Source organism: Ovis aries, chromosome 4 (assembly GCF_016772045.2).
Source record: "Ovis aries strain OAR_USU_Benz2616 breed Rambouillet chromosome 4, ARS-UI_Ramb_v3.0, whole genome shotgun sequence".
In the NCBI taxonomy this organism is placed as follows: Eukaryota; Metazoa; Chordata; class Mammalia; order Artiodactyla; family Bovidae; genus Ovis; species Ovis aries.
In genome coordinates, this window is record NC_056057.1 from 30656221 (window position 1) to 30679476 (window position 23256).

Sequence of the window (23256 nt, forward strand, 5' to 3'; positions counted from 1 at the left end):
CTTTCACTTAAAAAAAAAACAAACTGGGCAACCTTTCTGTGTATCAGTATGGATAGTGTTCTAAAATATATGAAGTGAAAAATAAGCAGTGTGTTGAACAGTGTGTATAAACCTTTGTTTTAGGAGAAAGAATATAAATATATATTCTATCTTGCGTAATATTGTTTATACAAATAATTATGTAAGAATTATACAAATGAATTATGCAAATAATAATTGTACTCTGTGTGGAAAGTTTTAGGAAGTGACAAATGGAGACAGTAATAGAAGCAAGTGCCTTCACTGTATATCCGACTCTTTGTGACCCCATGGGCTTAGCCTACCAGGATCCTCCCTCCATGGGATTCTCCAGGCAAGAGTACTGGAGTGGGTTGCCATTTCCTTCTCCAGGGGATCTTCCCGACCCAGGGATCGAACCCCGGTCTCCCGCATTCCAGGCAGACGCTTTAGCCTCTGAGCCACCAGGGAAGCCCATATATTTTAATATTTGTTGATTTTTAAATTATAAAGGTGTATTAATGATTTTTTTCTAGGAATTTGCCTCTACCTCATTCAGCATTTCGCTACTTCAGTTATTAGCTATTAATTCATTGCAGGCATTCGGGTTTTATATTTGCTTCTTTTTTTCCTCTTCCAGCGGTTAATTTTGTAAGCTATGGTCCTAGAGTAAAATCACTAAGAGAGTCTCTGCCCATAGCATTTTCCATGCATTGCAATAGGGAAGAATTGGAAATCACAGGAGGAATAGTATTTTTGATGTGTTCTCTGCCCTGTGGTCAAAGCTTTGATACTTGCTGTGTGTAGAGGAAAAGTTCCAGGACATTAAAACAATTGTGTTCTTATTCAAGGTCGACATGCTTTTGCTTTTAAAATGAGCTAAATATTCCTAGAAGACACACAGAGAAATAATGCTGGAAGTAAGTTTAAAAAGAGAATGAGATACTTAACGGAATGAGAAGGGAGAATGAAATGCCAAAATTAACCCCCACATGCAGATAGAGGAAAGTCCAAAGAAATCTGCTACCCAAAGGATAATAGGGGAAGGAAGAGAGGAAACTCATCAGCAGGGAAATACAAATGAAAAGAGGCTGTTAACACTGATTTATCTAGAGGTCATGACTGAGAAATACCCAACAGATCCCTCAGGGGTAGACCTGAACCATCCGGCTGTGATATTGAGATGCCCTCATTTTATAGTCAAGGAAGACAAGCCTTAGACTGTGAAGAGAACAATCTAGTATCACACCAAACCATGTCTGAGACTTCAGCCTAGCATTTTTGTTTTGCTTTGTTCTTCACTTGCCTGTTTATTTTGTGTCTCTTGCTAATTTTCCATTTTATTTCATTTGGAGGCCCTCATTTTAACATGCATAATCACTGTATATGTTTTCAGATAATAGGAGGAAAGTGAGGAGGAGGCTAGGAGGAGAGAGATTAAATCTTACAAATGAATGTAAAGTGATAACAGCAAGTAGTGGACATGCATATGAAATAAATAAACAAAAAATATCATTTGTGCTAAAAGTGAGCCCAGAAAAGCTTGCTCTGGAAACAAAGGGCAAAAAGTGCATGACCATGGCTCTATATCTTTCTTCTTCCAACGTTTTTTGTAAAAATGATGGTAAAGTATTTTAAAAAGTCATCCTTTCTTATTGTCTATAAATCAAACAGGAATGAATTGCCCCTCAGGGTTTTTTTGCTGTAGAATATATACTCTGCTACAGGTATCTTAGAAAAATTCTTCTAAAATATTCCTCAACAAATTCTTTTTAAGGTAGAGTTTTACCTCCAAATTGCTGTTTAATCAGTTTATTATTCATGTATGTTTTCCTCTATAGAAGGCTAAGAAGTGTTTAAAGTTTTGTTCCAGAAATAGGAGGATATCACACAAATATGAACTCTTAGCTCCTGACAGGAAAATAGTGTTTTTCTATTCCAGTTCCTAGACCTACATCACACAAAAGTTGACATCAGAGATGTTCAGTCTTTAAATGTGATTTACCAATAATATTGAGTCCCTACTAACACTGATTGATTCCAAATTGTTGTAGTGTAGACCATTCTGTTTATTTTTGGCTTAAGTCTCAGAAGAAACCAAACAAACAGAAAAGATGCTACTTAATTTACCATTCAAGAAAATATTTAATGTTTTATATTTCCATTCTAAACTAAATAAATTTCAAATACCCTGAAGAATCATGGGTACTTAAGAGTGATCACTTTTAGGGCTCAAAGGTGGAATCTTTTCCTGTTCCTTCTCTGGAATAAGATCAAGCTCTAAAGAGAGACTAAAAACAAAACCCGCAATCTTTTGGAAATGTAGAAAATCAGATAAATACACTTGCAATTGAAGTTCTCATATTATACTCATATTCTAATTTAAAATTTAGTCCTTTCCAAGTTTGTACTATCTACTAATTTTTTTTCTAGGCTTAAGAGGACATTGATTCTGATACTGCAGACTGATTCTCCACTAACACTCTTTCTAAGGGAAACTGTAATAAAGGTTGTAGAGTTTCATTGTCTCTGATGACATTATAAAATTACCCTTTTTTCAAATCAACAGAAAAACACATAAAAACTGGGACTGCCCTTTTGTTGATCTTATCAGTTCCATTTTTTCTGCTTCCTAAGCTAACAGCAGCTAACTATTGAAATTAAGTGATGAGTTAGATACTATATACAAATTATGTACTTACTGAGCCTTATAAATCTTTTATACTTTCAAGGATTAAAAAAATTTTTTTGTAAACATGAGCCAGTCTGTTTCAGGAGCAGTCTGCAGTCCATAGCTGCTTCTCTGTTCAACACGGTCTCTTCTACCCATAACCTTCATCCACAGCCCTAACTACTTTCTACCTCCCATTCCAAGAGCAACACTTGCGAGAAGCCTCTAAAAGTCATGACAGTGTTTACTTATGAGCAGGGCTTCAGTTCTAAAATTTCTGAGTTGAAGAATAATGCCAGAGAATGCTACATGCTATTAGATATTATGCAATAATGCTATAAGATAAACCAGGATTTCCAAAGGTCTAATTGCTATCAAAAGCAGAGACATTACTTTGCCAACTAATGTCCATCTAGTCAAGGCTATGGTTTTTCCTGTGGTCATGTATGGATGTGAGAGTTGGACTGTGAAGAAGGCTGAGCGCCGAAGAATTGATGCGTTTGAACTGTGGTGTTGGAGAAGACTCTTGAGAGTCCCTCGGACTGCAAGGAGATCCAACCAGTCCATTCTGAAGAAGATCAACCCTGGGATTTCTTTGGAAGGAATGATGCTAAAGCTGAAGCTCCAGTACTTTGGCCACCTCATGCGAAGAGTTGACTCATTGGAAAAGACTGTGATGCTGGGAGGGATTGGGGGCAGGAGGAGAAGGGGACGACCCAGGATGAGATGATTGGATGGCATCACGGACTTGATGGACGTGAGTCTGAGTGAACTCTGGGAGATGGTGATGGACAGGGAGGCCTGGTGTGCTGCGATTCATGGGGTCTCAAAGAGCCGGACACGACTGAGTAACTGAACTGAATAGTGCACATACTATAAGCCAAACATTCACAAGACATCTAATCTTTGAAAAATCCTGTTATATCCTTTTTTGTTTTACCTATGGGGCAAATAAAGATCATTTCTTCAAAATCATCATCATAATCATCAGGTAAATATCAGAGTTATGATTTGAGCTTGCATTCATTGTTGTTCAGGCACTAGCTCCTGTCCAATTCTTTGCAACCCTATAGACTGCAGCATGCCAGGCTTCTCTGTTCTTCAGTATCTCCCAGAGTTTTCTCAAACTCATGTCCATTGAATTGGTAATGCCATCCATCCATCTTATCCTCTTTTGTCCCTTTCTTCTCCTGCCCTTAATCTTTCCCAACATCAGAGTCTTTTCAAACAGGTCAGCTCATCGCATCAGGTAGCTGAAGTATTGGAGCTTCAGCTATATCATCAGTCCTTCCAATGAATATTTAGGGTTGATTTCATTTAGGATTGACTGGTTTGATCTCCTTGCAGTCCAAGGGATTCTCAAGAGTCTTCTCCAACACCGCAATTTGAAAGCATCAATTCTTTGGCGCTCAACCTTCCTTATGGTCCAACTCTCATGTCTGTGCAAGACTACTGGAAAAATCATAGATTTGGGTCCATTGACCTTTGTTGGCAAAGTGATGTCTCTGCTTTTTAATATACTGTCTAGGTTTATCATAGGTTTTCTTCCAAGGAGCAAGTATCTTTTTATTTCATGGCTACAGTTACCATCCACAGTGATTTTGGAGCCAAAGAAAATAAAATCTGCCACTGTTTCCACTTTGCATTTACCAGAGTTCAAGCTCCTGCTATTTCTACTCTTCAATTAGCTGTGGTCTAAAGCCTAAGGCAGGTTAGGTGGTCTGGTATTCCCATCTCTTTCAGAATTTTCCATAGTTTATTGTGATATGCAGGTCAGGAAGCAACAGTTATAACTGGACATGGAACAACAGACTGGTTCCAAATAGGAAAAGGAGTATGTCAAGGCTGTATATTGTCACCTGCTTATTTAACTTCTATGCAGAGTACATCATGAGAAACGCTGGACTGGAAGAAACACAAGCTGGAATCAAGATTGCCGGGAAAAATATCAATAACCTCAGATATGCAGATGATGCCATCCTTATGGCAGAAAGGGAAGAGGAGCTAAAAAGCCTCTTGATGAAAGTGAAAGAGGAGAGTGAAAAAGTTGGCTTAAAGTTCAACGTTCAGAAAATGAAGATCATGGCATCCGGTCCCATCACTTCATAGGAAAGAGGTGGGGAAACAGCAGAAACAGTGTCAGACCTTATTTTTTGGAGCTCCAAAATCACTGCAGATGGTGACTGCAGCCATGAAATTAAAAGACTCTTACTCCTTAGAAGAAAAATTATGAGCAACCTAGATAGTATATTCAAAAGCAGAGACATTACTTTGCCAACTAAGGTCCGTCTAGTCAAGGCTATGGTTTTTCCTGTGGTCGTGTATGGATGTGAGAGTTGGACTGTGAAGGAGGCTGAGCGCCGAAGAATTGATGCGTTTGAACTGTGGTGTTGGAGAAGACTCTTGAGAGTCCCTTGGACTGCAAGGAGATCCAACCAGTCCATTCTGAAGGAGATCAACCCTGGGATTTCTTTGGAAGGAATGATGCTAAAGCTGAAGCTCCAGTACTTTGGCCACCTGATGCAAATAGTTGACTCATTGGAAAAGACTCTGATGCTGGGAGGGATTGGGGCCAGGAGGAGAAGGGGACGACCCAGGATGAGATGATTGGATGGCATCACGGACTTGATGGAAATGAGTCTGAGTGAACTCCGGGAGTTGGTGATGGACAGGGAGGCCTGGTGTGCTGCGATTCATGGGGTCACAAAGAGTCGGACACGACTGAGCGACTGAACTGAACTGAACTGAAAGCCTAAGGCTCCTTTGATTCTAAAGGGACCTTTTTGTTCCTATGGTTCTAGTTCAGGTCAACATGAGAGTTTCTTTCTTGAGTACTTTCAAAAAAGATGAAACCATATTAGATACACCTTAGTGTCATCTTGCTTTATTTCATCTTATTATAATAATTAATATTAGGAATAGAAGACTGATTAGAAACCAAAGTATTATATTAGCTGGAATGTCTTACTTCTCACTGATTATGTATAAATTGAAGTTTGCTCGTCCATCCACCTTTCTATCCATCCATCCATTTAACTAATTAAGAACTATTATGGATCAGTTGCTATTCTAGTGATTGACTAAAGCTTTTTTTGCTCTCTAAAAGTATATTCTAGACCAGCAAGTCCAGTAGAAATTTCCATAGAATGAAAATGTTCTGTATATGTGCTTTTGAAACAACTGAGGAATGAATTTTGATTTAATTGTATTTTTTAATTTTGTGAAGTTGTATTTAATTTAAATTAACTTAAACTTAAATAGCCAAAAGTGGCTAGTGGTATTGTATTGATCATCACAGTTCTAGCAGATTTGAGGAGGTAGATAGAAAATAAATAAGCAAATTATTTTTTTATTTGGATGAGTACTATGGAAAATAAGCAGGATGATATGGTAGAGGTTAGAGGAGTGGCAAGATTAATTAGGGTTGTCAGGAAAGTTTTCTTTGAATAAATTCCTTTTAAACTGATTCCTGAGTGAGGATAAGGAGCCAGACATGCCAAAAATAGAATGACATTCTAACTGAAAGAAGCAAGTAAAAATGGCTTGCAGAGAGAAAGATTTTGGTGTGTTCAAATTTAAGTAAGCAGATTAATGTTAGTTAGGTCATGGTGAGCAAAGAGGAAGCAATGTGCAATGACATTGGCAGGCCAGATAATATGGAGTTTTATAGATTGTAGTAAAGAGTATGGATTTTATTCTAAGTGAATTCTAAATTTATAGATAATATTTAAAATATCAGATTATCCTATAAAATATTTATGTGCAAAGTTGAATTATTTCAAGATGAAATGGGTGATATTTTGGAGATTTATTTTTAAGCGCTTTTTTGTACAGTTTAATTAAAAAAGAGTCCTATGTTAAAGAACTGATAGTAGTTATGAAATTGTCTTAAAGATTCAAGATACTAGAATCTTTAAGATACTAGAATCACCAATAGCAAACAATCTACTTACATAGATATCCAAAAGGAGAGTAATATTTAGAATCAAGGCATTTAATTTTTAATCTTTGGTGAAGTTAATTTTTAATATCTCTCAGGGCTAAATTGCACAGTTATAAAACACAAATATGAAAACTCTTTTTAAACATTTGGTCTATAGCCAGTTTCCTGTGGATAAGTCATCACATCAGGAAAACATAATACAAAAATTATGTACTCAAGTCACAGCAGAGACTTCTAGACAACCTTACCAGTCCTGAAAGTAGTTCTTTACCTAACTTGATTTTAAAGATATTATTCTTGAATTTACCTGGAGATCTGAGCTATCTATGCCACTAATTCAACATGGTACCTTTAAGGAGTCACAGATGCACTTGGGCCAGCACATGGATAAAGGGTCAACAGTACCCTAGTCACCATAGAAACTATATTATGTCAGATAAAGCATATTTTTTCCCAGATAAAGCATAATTCATGATACTGAGTTCAACCAATACCAATGTTGGTTGAAAAGAATGTACCCAAACTGTGTCATAAAATGGTTGGAAAAACTGCTAAAAATGTTATTAAAATAAGCAAATCGCTAAATTAAGTAGACAATACACATTACCCTAAAAACTGTCTACATTGTGGAATTTTTAAGTCACTGGATATTTAATGTCTCTTTCAAATACAGACTTTCAAGATTTACAAAGCTATAATTTTTAATGATGTGAACTTTTCGATATTCATAAGGTGTGTCACTTCAGCCGAGTCCAACTCTTTGTGACCGTATGGGCTGTAGCCCGCCAGGCTTCTCTGTCCATGGGATTCTCAAGGCAGGAATACTGGAGTGGGTTGCCGTGACCTCCTCTGGGGGATCTTCCCGACCCAGGGATCAGATCAACATCTCTTATGTCTCCTGCATTGGCAAGTGGGTTCTTTACCACTGATGCCACCTGGGAAGCCCATTTATAGAGTATTAAATATTATTTTGCTATATCATTTTTAAAATAAAAATAAGTTATAAAATTAAACTGTCAAAGAAAATAAAGTTTTAATTCATATTTAGGACTTTTCTTATAATAAAAGGTCAGTTAGTACTTAAGGAGTAAAGAAGGGGGTAGAGAGAGAAAGGAATCCCCATTTCATTCTTAACCAAATTAGTCTGTGCTGATGAAGATGTCAAACCTTCATTTTACCCAATAAAACATTTTTGATGTGGTAATGATGGTCTCCCTAGTGTATTTACATAAAACTAGAATGATAAAAAATTCCAGCTTTGTAACTAAATGTGGACCTATAATTGTTTTAAGTCTTTAAACCAAAAACAAAGACATGGTTTTTGTCTTAAATTTAGAATAAATTGAAAAAAATACATTGATGTTCTTTGTTTCCAATGTATTTTGGAACTTAGCAGACCACATTCAACCTAGTGAAATTATCTGAATGGATTTTGGGGGAAGAGAAAAGAGTCTGTTCATTTTAATATACCTTCAGAAATATTTTACTTCTTGATGATGACAGCAGCTCTTGCTGACAACTATTAATACATTATAAACACCCCATCAGAGTTATATAAAAACATGTCAGTTTTAAAGAGAACATCTTTGACAGCAAATTTTCTGATTGTGAAACAGCTGTGCCTTCAGTACAATGCATTAAGTAGTTTATTCCTTTTAGATAGTTAAATTGTGCATGAAATGTTGCTGGCGCAAGGGCTCCAAATCTGGCCTGATTAGCGAACATCTGTTACATTGGAAAAATTCATGTCTACCCTAATTAGCTGTCAGGCTGATGTACATCAGGCCTGATGGTGAGGGATCCTGTGCTGTTTAAGTCAAACCAGGTTCCTCTCCTCTCCCGTCACCTGCCCTTTCAAATCTCTTCCTCTTGTGTGTTGCTGTAATTAGAGATGCTTGGACATACAATGGAGCAGGCTATGGTCAGTTATAGTCCCATCTGTGCAATACTTTAATTCCCACCAAACTTGGGAGCTGAGAAATAAAGTAGTTCAACAGCAGCGAGGCTGTGAGACCTGTTAGGTCTATGACATTCGATAATCCTGGCACCAAGATCTTATTTGAAAGACTCTTAGGATCCTGAAGTCACCATCTGTGGTGACGAAGGGTTATCTGTAGCTTCTGAAGAATTCAGTTCTGTTTTGTTTGTTTTGAATAGGGGTAGCTCTCAGCTGATTTTGCAGACATGACATATATTGTATAATTAGGTACTAAAAAGGATCAAAGTGTTCTGAAAGTGGGAATTTCATAGTTGAATATTTTGTGGCTATAGACAGATAAGGATGCAATTGAAACCAAAAGATCTGATTTTGTCAGATTTATTAGTCCAGCGTATATAGGGTTTTCCAATATCAATAAAATTTTTCACTGACCTGTGGATGGACACAAATCATAACTTTCTGTTCAAGCTAGCAGTAAACTGGAAAGTGCAGTTCAAAGTGTTCCTGAGCTGGTGAAATCCTCATTTGCTCTGTTACAGCCTTTTATATGAGCTGCATTGCCTGGGGACAAGTTCACATTCAACCTGAAAGATTAAGAATATATAAGATTACAACATCAGATTTTAGAATGTGATTTGACCTGTGAAGAATAAAAAATCAGTTTTTTTCCAACTTGGTATCATCCTTTCAAGATAATTCAAGTACAGGATTATTATTATTCCCAAGCATATGTGAGGTATAATTACAATGTATGCTAAAATTTAGTAATTGAGGATGAGCTTTATAAAATGCTTGATGCATAAAGTTATAAATGGAGAAACTTATTTACCCAGAGAATTCAATATTTTCTAGATGAACTCACACAGGATCACATGTAGAATTCTGAATGTTTCTAGCCAAACTGGAGTTGAATTTTCTGATTGAGTTGGGCTTCCTCCTTCCCTTCCTTTCCTTTCCTTCTTTCTTATGATTTTTCTTTCACCTTGAAATATTTTCCCTATCCATCCAAAGCTTACCTTATAAGGTCTTTAAGTATGGTCTCAAACAACAACTTTTCTAATAGTATCAACCCTAGTTTAAAGGAAAGAGCAAAATTTAGTGAAATTAGTATACTTTATATTAATACTATGATTTTACTTGCATCTTCTCTCTCTTCTCCACAACTGACATTTTGCATTTCTTTTATGGTACTTGCCATTTCTAGTATTTTATTTAGATGTTTGTATACTGGAATACCTCTTATCTCTTATACTGGACTATAAGCTCCTTAGAGACAGAGGCAATTCATTACAATGTATTCCATAAAGTACAGTTCATAATAGGCACTCAATAACTGTTTTTTGAATGAATATAGTTAGGCTCAGGTTAGAAGTATTCCAAAGCAGTAATAGGTCTCTGGGTGCAAGTATGCTCTAGGACTAAGTTCCATGAACCACGAGGACTTACTGGTATCTCCAGCTACCTCGAGACAGCCACCAAAGGTCAGCTGGGAGAAAGGCTTGTTTCAGAGATTTGAGGTGTCTTGTAGGTATGGGATGGTCTTGGAAACATCTCCCAGCATCTCACTAAAGTGCAAAATGGCCAAACTCCTAATAGAGCTACCCTAAAGTGTTCAGAATTGTGATCCCAGGAAGACACTGTAAGTCCTGCTGGTCTTGGACTGGTGCCAGCTTGTTCAGGATGTGAATTTGGGTTGCCATCCTGCTTGGAGGTTCAGAGATGCTCGGAACAGACTGGGCTTCTTCATGTTTAACTTCTGTCTCCCTGTGCTTTCGCATGGCATTCTCTAGAGTTTTCCACACTGGTGTGTAGGTTTGTCAAGAACCAAGAGGATAGGAAATACTACAAGAACAGAAATGTTATGCTCTATTTTGTGGATTTTAAAGAAAATAAAGAATTTACATTTTATACATATGGTAAGGTTTTGGAATTTTGTTTATTCTTTTTTGAAAACTACTTTGTAATAATAAATCACCAAAAGAGAATTACAGTGTGCTTTCACTAACTTGAAAAATACCTCTTGAGTAATTTATTTTCTTTTTGAAAAAAGACACATTAAAAGATTTTAATTTTACTGCACATTAAAGATTTTAATACAAGTTATGTTGTTCATTTGACTATAGCAGGTATTTTCCATTTTTATCCAATGAATACAGTGTCCGCATTTGAAATGCATAGAAAAAAAACCTGACTAAATAACAGCTGATGATCTTTATTTAAACATCTAGTATTTGTCACTTCCCATGCAATATTCCTGCTGCTCACAGGCTCTGTAAGATTTATTATTTCTATTTTACAGATGATAGAATTTATACTCAGAGAGATTACATAATTTGCCTGAAGCTACACAGCTAGTAAATAGCAGAGCCAAAATTCAATTCATATCTGACCTCAAAGTAGTTGCATAACTGCCATTCAAGGAAATCTCTTTTCATATTTTAAACATATTTCATATTTATTTATTTATAAATATTACTTGTCTTTTAAAAATACTTAGAAGTCTAAGATTATTTATTTGGATAAATGGTATTGTTCCCCAAAAGGAACTATGACTTTTATGCATTTTGCTTGCTTGGTGGTGGCAAGTCCAATAGTTTTATAAGAATTTGCACGGTATTTGATTCATGTTTTTATGTTTGATTAGGCAGGTCTACTCAATGTATATATGTAGTTCAACCCAAACTAGTAAGGCCTCTGAAACCTTTTTAGGAAATATTATCTTTTAAATCCAAGTTTCTGAGGCCTGGATTCCAATAAATTCTAATCTTTCTATGAGATAGACCATGAGGATTATAATAGACTTTGAAATAGTTTTGATGATTCTGACACTATCTGCTTTATGGTCATATAGTTGCTGTGTGTGATTTTTGACTAACTTGATAAATAAAATCAAAGGCTTTTTCTGCAGTTAATAAAGAATGATACAACAGAAATATTTACTATGCACTATGCCAACAACTAAATTAACCAGTAATAATTGTTTTCGGTGGTACCAATCAACAGCTGAGAAAAAAAAAAAAACCCACAGGTCATTACATTTATCAAAATTAACGATAGTTTCTCTCTCCACACTCCTGTATACCACTCCCTTGATCATGCTGCATTTGACACACATACACACACACACACACAGAGGAAAAAATAGCTAATTCTTTTCAATGTTTGTTTCTCTGGAAGCAGTCTTAACAAACTTTTGAGTATTTTGTGTTGGTGAGACAGCAAATGTCTTATTGCTATTCCAAGCCTGTAATTTACTCTGGAGATTGCTGATGCCATCCTTTCATAGAATCATTCCTGTCATGTTGCAGATGGCAACAGAAGGTCACTCCCTTCCTGTGTGACTTATTTTCCAAGTTTGTCAGAGAACAGATATCAAATGCATGCATCCCTTCAGAAAACGGTTGCACTCAGGCCACCTAAAACCAGGTAGAGAACCATTACCTCTTTCTTCAAGCTTCACTTTGCAGAATATGTAAACCCTTATAAGAGGATTGGCTAACCTATCAACCTTCAGCTGAGCAGTCATCAGCTTCCAGAACTAGTATGGCTATCATTTGGCCCCAGCACTCTGGACAGTGCCTTGGCTGCAGTGTGGACAGCAGCCCCAGAGACCCTGTCAGCAGAGTATTCCTTGCTGATGATCATGGTGAGAGACAGCTTATAAAACTTTTGGGGAGAATAACTCTCCACAGAATGAAATGCCTCATTAGTGATGACATGAGGAATCATCAGGGGAAGAATCCCAGAGTCATGAGTCACCACAGAGTGTTACGTCACATAGTTAAGAACACATCTGGGTTCTACAGGCCAAGTTTGAATTTCTGTTTAAGAAATGATTTTCTACAGAGTAAAAGTAAAGTATGAGCCCCGTTGTGCAGTAAAAGCTGTAGTAGCTATTATCACAACGGATCTTTTCACTAAATCCATAGTAAAAATATTTACTCTCAACTGTGAGTATATCATGTACATGTGTGTCTGATACTCTTATTTCTTTGCTACTGTGGAAATTATGGTGTCTAAACCCGAGCAAAGGCAGGAATATTCAGAAGAGGGGGAATCCAACTTTGTTCTTAAACCCAAACAATCAGTCATTTCACTCAAAACTAAAAGATGGGCCCTCAGCAAATAGAGCCCTAAAATAACTCTCACAGTCAGCCAGTATAGAGATGAAAATTAAACTTAGATTTTCTGACACTCCACTCTTGTTTTCTCATCACTGGATCCTCCCAGTTCACTGAGAAATCATTAGGTTTACACTATAAGCCAATTCTCAAAGCCTGACAAATTTATAGCTTCTCAAAACATGGAGGCCAAAGCAGAAGTTATCAATTATTTTCAAAGTGTCTAACTTTTAGCTGGGAATACATCGATATAGATATGTGATGGCATCTGGAATTCCAGCCAGTCCTCAAGGGAATATCCACGAATGCCTTTTTGGAGCCTTCTCTAAGATGATAAAATAGGTTCTAGTCAGACACTGTACCTCACATAGTGTAACAGCTTTCGACATAAATCTGGACCATGATTTACATTTGAAAGCAGCAGATCGATATTTGAGGAAGGATTATTTTTTATCAACTTGGCCCTAATTCTCTGAAATATAAAGTTATTTTTTAAATGTCAAGACCAACTATACCCACACTGGCATGGAATGGCTTTGTCGAAAAAGTTGAAAAAAAATTAAACGTAAATTTTGTGTTGACATAATCCAGGTTAAGTCTAGAAAAGAAAAATACTTACTTTTGTAAAATGAGAGGCTATTTTATCACTCAGAGAATGTCACATCAATTGTAAAGCCATCAGCCCCAAGGTTTGGTGGTGATTGCTTCATATTTACTGTTAGTCCGGCAATGGGGATGGTACTTTTACAGTCTTTGGACAGACTAGTGAGTGTGACATTTAAAGTGTTGATTTTTGCAGCACTTATGTTAATTGTTGTAATTTTCCTGATGAACCACCATTCTGGTTTCCTGATGCAGCCAAGATAGTTTTACATTTTCTATGCAGGGCCTCTTTGCCATTTGGTCTGTGTAGTGTCAGCTTCGAGTGCTACTGAAAGCAGACAAAATTGCAAGCAAATTGCATCAGATTGCCAACATTGTGAAAAGGTAAATTGCTTGCAAATCTATTTAAACCACTGCCCTATTTTCATCAGCTTCAGTACTTGGTATTCATGATTGCTTAATTGGCGACCTTTCCTATTGTGTAGTGCTTTATGGTGTAATGGAAAGCGATCTTTACCAAACCAATTACCCTTTTTTTCTCAGCACTACATTATTGCTGTGATTGCAACTGCCAGTCCTTTGTAAATGAACTTTCTGATTTCAATGATGTTTTTAAAATGTAAGATAGAAAAAAGTGGCATTCATATTGTGCGATGTTCTATTTTGAAGCCTCTTTGTAGCCACTATTGTCTGGGAAAATGGACTGAAGGGTTACACAGTACCTACAAATATCCATGTAACTATTATTAATATTATTATAATGTCCTCCTTTGTACTGAAGCTCAATTAGGAAAGGATAGGAGAAATATTTTGTCACCCTGTCAAGTGCACAGGAAGTGCATTTGAGGCTTCTTTTTTGACACATACATTATCTCTAGTAATAAGATGAGATTTTTTTTATAAGGAGTGGTGATGAAGATATAAAATCAATTTAAATAAAATTTACATTGCTAGTCTGATGGCTACTCAACATTTAAAAGGGAACCTTAAAATGACTCAAATATTAAGACTTGGAATGAAAGCTTTATTTTATAAGAGAAAGTTATGAGCAGGCTGAGAAGCAGTGAATTTTTAAGATTTCAGGTTTTGAATATAGATGACAAAACAGAGCAAAACATGACTATTCTATTAGTTCAGAGCTAAAAATATGTATAATGCAGATAAATAGCCTGAATTGTAACAGAACTAAGAAAGCTTAATTAAATATTCTCTTAAATAGTCTATAAAGTTAGCATCCACATGAATTCTCATAAAAATGGGCATAGAATGATACAGAATCCTGTTTATGTATTTTTATGTGATTTAGAAAATTATATCATTACTCATAAGTGTGTGTGCAGAAAGGGAGCTACAAGTAATTTAGTCATTCCCTGATACAGTAAGTGGAAATGGATGCATCATTCTACCCCCTACAGTTAGAAACTCTATTGTATGAGGGACATTTTGCAAATATTTCTTTTACTCTCTCCTCTCATTTAATTAGGGAAAAAATGGAGTTCAAACAAGGCTTGCCAATGATAATCAGGTGATTGTTGATTTTAGTACCTTTGATGTAATGTAATGATTTATTTACAGCACAGCATCTTATTCTTTGAAAGCAGAGAAATGTGTTTATTATCTACTGCTTATGAAAGTGTTCATAACAACCAATTTCACTGTGATATTGAGTTCTAATACAGTTATTATTTTGTTTAGGCAATATATATCCTTTTGGAACAATTAGACCTATGATTCAATTTCCTAACTTTAAATGAGTGTCCTATTAATTGGGAGCAGTACACACAAAATCTCTCACCTTGTGGAGAGACTTTATTTAGTAACTGTTATGGACAGACTTTAAGGTGATTTTATTTTCATTGATAGTGGAGAAACATAGATTAGCACAGACTGCAGTTACTGCTGTTGATGTTATGTAAGAGGTTGGTTGTGAATGATCACTCTCCTCATTCTTCTTCTCCACCAGTACTAGGTCCTGTGATGGTGAAGTGGATAACAGCAACAGCTAAAAGAGCCCAGGCTTATGATGTTCCAGACTCTATGCTAAGCACTTTAACTGGTTGATCTCATTTCAACTCTCCCAATAATCCTATCAGGAAGGTACTATTACTATTCCCATTTTATAGATGAGGCAACTGAAGCTGAGGTTTAGAGGCTGACACAGGGTGTGTGAGTCATAAATGATAGATCTAGGGTATGAAACTGGGCAGTCTGGCTCCAGAGCCTATGTTATACTGCTCGAAGAGTTTAGTTTCCCAGCTTTTAATATTTCTTTCTTGAACTAAAGAAGGAAAGCTGGTTGGCTTACATAAATGTTTAAATATTCTAAATATCTGATTTTCCAGAATACTTTAAGTATTTATTGAGGAAATGGAGTGTATCCAGAAGTCATTTAATCTTATGCTCTTTTCTTCTCTTTATACATGGTACAGATTTGGCACTGATACTCATGTTTACATGCAAAACTCTAAGAAACTCAGATGTTCAGATTCAGCTTCTGCGTGCAAAGAATTTTATGAATGCCAATGCTCACAAATGGGTCCTGCAGCTATTTCTCCTTTCCCTCCTTCTTCATCCATTGAAAAGAGAGCCTTGAATACTGTAGAAACAGTAAGTATCCGGCCAGTTCATCTTATCACCTCTGTTAAATAATGTACTTTAGAGTTATTGTTGGAGTTTGTTTGTTGATGTTTGGGACCATTTCATTTTAGTCTGAAGCTCTTTGAAAGGAATTGCAGTAAGAATAATTAACAGATTTCCTCCTGTCGGTAATGAGCACATTTGCTGAAGGTTGGGGGAGGTGTAGTGGAATGAGGTTGGGGAAATATGAGTTGTTGGTTCCCCTTCAACTGATCTGCAAGCAAATTATGGAAGAATGAAATGTTCTTTGAGATTATACATGAGACATTTGTTCAACTGATTTAAACAAAAAACTAGGTGTTTTCTTGTTTGATATTCCAGTCTTTGCTATGGATAGCCGTGGGAGCCTTGTGGGTATTCTCTATCTGTTAAATGGCAGGTAACCACATGCTCTATCCCAGAGCGGTCATATCAGCTCAGCTCAGTCCAGGTCAGTCACTCAGTCGTGTCCCACTCTTTGCGACCCTGTGGACCGCAGCATGCCAGGCTTCCCTGTCCATCACCAACTCCCAGAGCTGGCTCAAACTCATGTCCATCGAATCGGTGATGCCATCCAACCATCTCATCCTCTGTTGTCCCCTTCTCCTTATGTCTTCAATCTTTCCCAGAATCAGGGTCTTTTCCAATGAGTTAGTTCTTTGCCTCAGGTGGCCAACGTATTGGAGCTTCAGCTTCAGCATCAGTCCTTCCAATGAATATTCAGGACTGATTTCCTTTAGGATGGGCTGGTTGGATCTTCATGGACTGGTTGTGCTTCATCCAGCCTGGCATTTCGCATGATGTATTCTGCATATAAGTTAAATAAGCTGGGTAACAATATGCAGCCTTGATATACTCCTCTCCCAGTTTGGAACCAGAGGGGTCATATATTCTGTGCCATAATGTTGGGAAATTTTGGAAAAGAGCAAGAAGCTGGAGAGTACTCTATAGCTTCCCCTTTATGCAGACCCATATACAAATTTGAATTTACCACAAAGATTAATACAGGGTTGAAGGATTAGTGGGGGGGATATTAATTTAGGAAAGGATCATTTATGTAAGAATTTATGGCATCTTTATTTAGTAAATGTCCTGAGTAGATTGAATACATTATTTCATTTGTGAACAAAAACTAACGTAAAGTTTTCAGTTTGCGTGTAATTGTGGGAGCCTATCTCTTGTGTTGTGTCCTTCCGTGATGTGCTGCTGCCACAACTCCTTGCACTCCAGCAGAGTGTGCATCTGTGAGGATCATTTGTTTTCTGCCATCACATTTTTCTTCATAACATGCAGCATCCATTTACCCCAAACAAGAATAAGGAATTAAACAAGGTTGGCCATGTAGGTACTTATTGATTGCTCATGAGTATTAAACTTTTCTTTAACCTGTATGATACAATGTGCTTTTGTCATTGATAATGATGTCATTCCTTCTGAGTAAATAGAAATTCTCTGAGCTTACTTGGCCTTCATTCATTCTGTATAAGAAGATAAACTATGAAATGTTTCAGTAAGATAAATAACCCACAGCACTTTTTCCCCACAACTCTTCAAATATTTCCCACAACTCTTATTTCCAATTAATAAATGACTTTTCTGAGGTGTACCATCAGAAAGATTATAAAATTTATTCTAACATGTATACTATCATGTAAGAATTGAATCGCCAATCTATGTCAGACGCAGGATACAGCATGCTTGGGGCTGGTGCATGGGGATGACCCATAGAGATGTTATGGGGAGGGAGGTGGGAGGGGGTTCATGTTTGGGAACACATGTAAGAATTAAAGATTTTAAAATTAAAAAAATAAAAAACTAAAAAAAAAAAGAAAAAAGAAAAAAAACAAGTGGAAATGGTATGCTATAGAGAACACAATAAAGTTTGTGGAACAGGATCAACAATCTATTATATTCAGATTGATAATCATTGGCTCTGTATATTTTAGGGAGAATATATTTACTTGATATGCTAGTAATAAAATTCATGTTTAATATTTATTTAGGGTTAATTATGAACCAGGTACCTTATTAAGCACTTGTCATCAATTAGCCCATTTGAGAATTCCAGTAACTCCATGAAGGACACACTATTACCACCCTTGTTTAATAAATGAGGAATCTGAGGTTCAGAGAGATTAAGCAGCATTTCTAAGATGGTTTCTAAGTAGTGGACCTGGGATTATAACAGGGATAGTCTAGAAGTCATTACTGGCTTCCAGTTGAACAAGAAGGAGGAGGAGGAGGAGGGGAAAGAGGAGGGAGGGTAGGAGAGCAGGGAAGCAAATTTCAGAAATTAAGAACACCAACAGGGGGCTGTGTTATCATTAACAAGCTCCCAAGTGCCTAATCATGCACAGTAGGATTTAGAATTCTCCATAGGTTTTTTTGAGATCACCTCTTACTGTACATCCCTGCCTGGAAATCAGTAATAATTCTTGTCTTTACGATTATTTTTTTTCAGTTGACTCTTAACCAATGAAGCAGTCCTTATATTTTGGCTTCTTGGTGGCAAATGCTGTCAATCACATAATGATTTGTAACATGGTATTGATATCTTACCATAAAATTTCCACCTAACAGGAAGCTATTAAGGGGACCCTTATGTAGAACTACTTCCTTTCTCTCTCTTCAGGTGAATTTTTAAGGATTCATCTTAAGTCAGGTGAACAGCAGAAAGAGAAATGGAAAGACTCAGGAGAGAAAGTGGTATTAAAATCCAGGGAGGTGGACCTCGAAACAAATTTAACTTACTACTTCTGCCTTGGTCCCTAATGATACAGGCGTTCTTTCTTTTTAATGTGTACTGGCTAAGAAGATTGTTAAGGAGAGACATTTTGAGATGCCCTCTACTCACACTTAGCTATTTGGGAAGCCATTCCAAAAGCAAAATAAGCAATTACTTTTCTCACACCCCCCCAAAAAAAACATGTGTTAACCAGAGTGATGATTTTTTTAGCAAGGAGAATTTTCAGTCTCGGAGGCATGGGTGGAAGAATCCATTCAGTCATTCAGTGAACATTTTTTGAGCACTTTCTATGATCCAGCACTGTGAGGCACAGAGTGAGAGTCGCAACTCCTCTCTAAGAGCTTCATATTGTGTTGGCTTGCTTTGGAGTTGGCTACAAAGAAACTTCTTTTAGAATGCAGTGCAGTTTAGAAGAAATACTTTTCTTTTCATTAAATAAGTTAATTGTAGAACAGTCTATGTTTAAATGGCAGTGGAAAAAAGCAGAAAGTTGTGGATCCAAGAATAGAATTGTGTGTTAAATGGAGGCTTGCTTTACCTATTAGCAGTAGTAGCAGCAGTGGCAGCAGTGTTAGTGGCTCAGTCCTGTGTGACTCTTCGCTACCACCGGGACTGTAGCCTGCCAGGCTTCTTTGTCCTTGGAATTCTCCAGGCAAGAATACAGAAGTGGGTAGCCATTCTCCTCTTAAGAGGATCTTCCCTACCCAGGGATAGAACCTGGGCCTCATGTATTTTGGGCAGATTCTTTACTGTTTGAACCACCAGGGAAGTGCCCAAATCATCAGACAGAGGTCCATCCATGCATGCATAGTCAGCCACGCCCTGACTCTTTGTGACCCCATAGACTGTAGCCCTCCAGGTTCCTCTGTCCATGGGATTTTTCAGGCAAAAACACTGGAGTGGGGTGCCATTTCCTCCTCCAGGGGATCTTCCTGACCCGTGAATCATATCCTGGTCTCCTGCACCTCCTGCACTTCAGGTGGATTCTTTACCTGCTGAGCCATGCTTTACCTAGGACACTTCATTATTAAAAGTGTACCAATGCATTTAACCCATTCAATTTCATATGCAGGTATTTATTTTTTACTTATCATTTTAATCAATATACGGCAAATATCATGATAATGATTTAAGAATACAGTTAACTTGACTTTGACTCCTAAACTGGATTTTGACGTTCAATGATTATATAATCTAAAATTTCAGCTGGCCCATGTTTTAAAGTATTTGATTAAAATATTTAAAGTATTTAAAGTATTTTAAAGATTTAAAGTATTTAAAGTATTAGATTAATATTTCAAAAATAAAAGATTGAGACTTTCTTACTCATGATATCCTTCTAAAATACAGCCCTGAATCCTTTCATTATTTTAGGATGAAATTATCTTATTTTGGTTTGTTTCCAAAGGTGAGATCAATTTTTCATGGCACTCTTTCTAAGTAATATCATCATGAAGTGTTGAATCTTCACAGACTTGCTGAGATTTTTAAAAAATATCTATTTTAGAACTATCTTACCAACTTAGAGCATTTTAATGAGCAACTTGCTATTTGAACAGTGCCTTTTGAAAGGAACTCTGTAGCCAAGAATGCTGATCACTGCTGTCTCTGGAACCCTGAGCACCACATAACTCACGGGTCTGGCTACCATGAGATTGAGCATGAAATTTCACATCAAAGACCTCCATGCCTGAGGAGCAGAGATGCAAGGGGGTGGTGTGGCCAGGGCAGAATAGAATGCACAAAGCAGATGGAATTTTTCCTGGTTTGTTCAGAGACTAGATGGAGTTTCTGCAGACCAGGAACCATTGCAGTTGCTGCTTACCCTGGAAAAAAACAAGCTACTGTGGTCACAGATGCAATAATAGGAGCATGATCCCTGAAAGACCAAGGAATACCTTGTAATAAGCAGGCTGTACTTCAAGGCTGGGCTGGTTTCCTGAGCATACAAGCTGTGCGATCACACAGGACTCTATGCTTAAAAGGGCTCCATGTTTGGCTTAATATTGTGCAGTCACTGTTCCTAAATTCTTAGTAATTTTTGAACAAGAAACTCCTTATTTTCATTATGTAGCTGGTCCTAACAGGAGGTTTATTTTGAATTAAGAACATCTCATTCTAAGAAAGCCACTGACAACATCCACAATGGAATAAGGTCTACAGATTATCACAGAGGAGCTGTTAAAGAAATGAGGACTGGTTAATGAGGGAAAATATAATGTGATCAAGGATAATGCTTTATGACTATCTTGATCTAGTACAACTAGAAATGGTTACCTAGGGAAGGAATGAGAGCTCCATGGCTCTATTATTAGAGTCTTCATCTTAGACTAATAGTAAAAGAATTTCTGTGTATCAATGGTGTTTGTGGTTTTTGGTCATGACCTATAGTAAGAAATACATTTTATTAATGATCTTATATTTATGTATGTGTATATATGCACATATACATATGTACTTATATGTATTTTGTGTGTGTATATGTACATTTTGCACATTTATACACAAGTTTCATGAAATAACTGTTTATCCCACATGGTATACATTCTGATACTTTCTATTTTTTTCTCTTTCATTAAAAAATTTATTGGTTCTTATCCACTAAATCCAAAGAAGGGAATGGCAACCCACTCCAGTATTCTTGCATGGAAAATCCCATGGACAGAGGAGCCTGGTAGGCTGCAAGTCCATAGGGTTGCAAAGAATCAGACTGAGCGACTTCACTTTCACTTTTCACTTTCATGCATTGGAGAAGGAAATAGCTACCCACTCCAATGTTCTTGCCTGGAGAATCCCAGGGATGGGGGAGCCTGGTGGGCTGCAGTCTATGGGGTTGCACAGAGTCAGACATGTCTGAAATGACTTAGCAGCAGCAGCAGCATCCACTAAATCAATGTGTTGTCACCTAATGGATCACAGTCCACAATTTGAGAGACTGTTATATAACATGGGCTTCCCAGGTGGCACTAGTGGTAAGAACTTGCCTGCCAATGCAGGAGAGGTAAGACACGCAGGTTCGATTCCTGGGTCGGGAAGATGCCCTGGAAGAGGGCATGGCAACTCACTCCAGTGTTCTTGCTTGGAGAATCCCATGGTCAGAGGAGCCTGGCAGGCTAAGTCCATGGGTTACAAAGAGTTGGACATGACTGAAGTGACTTAGCATGCACGTACGCACCTTATATAGCATGAGGGGTTGCGTTAGATAATTCTCTACATTTTTCTAGCTCTAAGATGATAATTTTCAAAAGTTAAAAATTGCAAATTAGGACTTGCCTGGTGGTCCAGTGGTTAAGAATCCACCTGCCAATAAAGGGTACACAGATTCAACCCCTGGTCCTGGAATATTCCATGTGCCACCGGGCAACTAAGCTCATATACCATAACTACTGAGCCCAAGTGCCCTAGAGCCTGTGCTCCGCAGCAAAGGAAGCCACCACAATGAGAAGCCCATGCACTGCAATTAAAGAGTAACCTTACCCCCATCCCCTGCTCATCACAACTTGAGAAAAGCCTGCACAGCAATGAAGACTCAGCATAGCCGAAAATAAATACATTGGATTATGTTTTTAAAAATTGCAAGTTACCCCACTGGTGGCTGAATATATGCCTAAACAATTCAGTGGCAAAGTATAAAAAGCCTTTGATTAATTCTTGGAAGACCTGGTTCAAACTAGCTATTTAAAGTATTTTAACACTGTAAATAAATCTATTTGTTAGTCTTCTCAATTGCCTTATTAGGAAAAGATTTTTTTTAATTCAGAGAATTTCTTCCTTTTAATAACAGATAACAGAATGAAGAATAACAGATAAAGATAACAAATAACAGAATGCTTAATCTTCCAAATTAAATCTTTAGAGTGTATAAAATGGTTTAGGAACTGCTTTGATGGAATCTGAGGACTGGTTGGGTCTTTTACATATCCTGCTCACCACTCTTCATCCCTCCTCCGAACTTCCATCCGTAGACCCCGTAGGACTCCAGTGAACACAGTTTGAAAACCACTCTATTCAATAACTGAATCTTACACTTTGAGCTGGGAACTTCTGGTGTGCAGTAGTGATTGGGAATGAAACCAAACATTCAATATCTTTCTTTGTTTTTCTCTCAGTTCAATGTGTTAATCTCAGAAAATGAAAACACACCAGAAAGAGGGTGTTTCTGTCCAGTTCCCTGCTTTATCTTTGCCATCTAGCAGAGTACTTAGTATACAGTAGGTGCTCAATACATATTTACTGGACAAATAGGTCACTTTTTAAAATGTATCAAAATAAGAAATGTTTGGTGGGAGGTGTTTATGAAAATTCTCAAATTATTGACAGATTCAGATTTTTAAACTAAGGTTCATGTCTTATCAGGTTGATTTTAGTAATACATATTTTTGTAGTGAAATTGAACATTGATATCTCTATCTTATAGATAAGAATACCAGGCCCTTATGAAATTCATAAAGTAACCTAACTATTTGCAGGCAGGAATTATGATCCATAGCTACTGAATTTCTGATCTGTTTATTGGTGAGCTCTGGAAAGAATCTCGATGAGGACATCCTAGCATTCAGTGGATGAATGGGGTGCATCTTGGTTCATGACTTTGTAGAGTCCCTTTGAACACTGGCATTT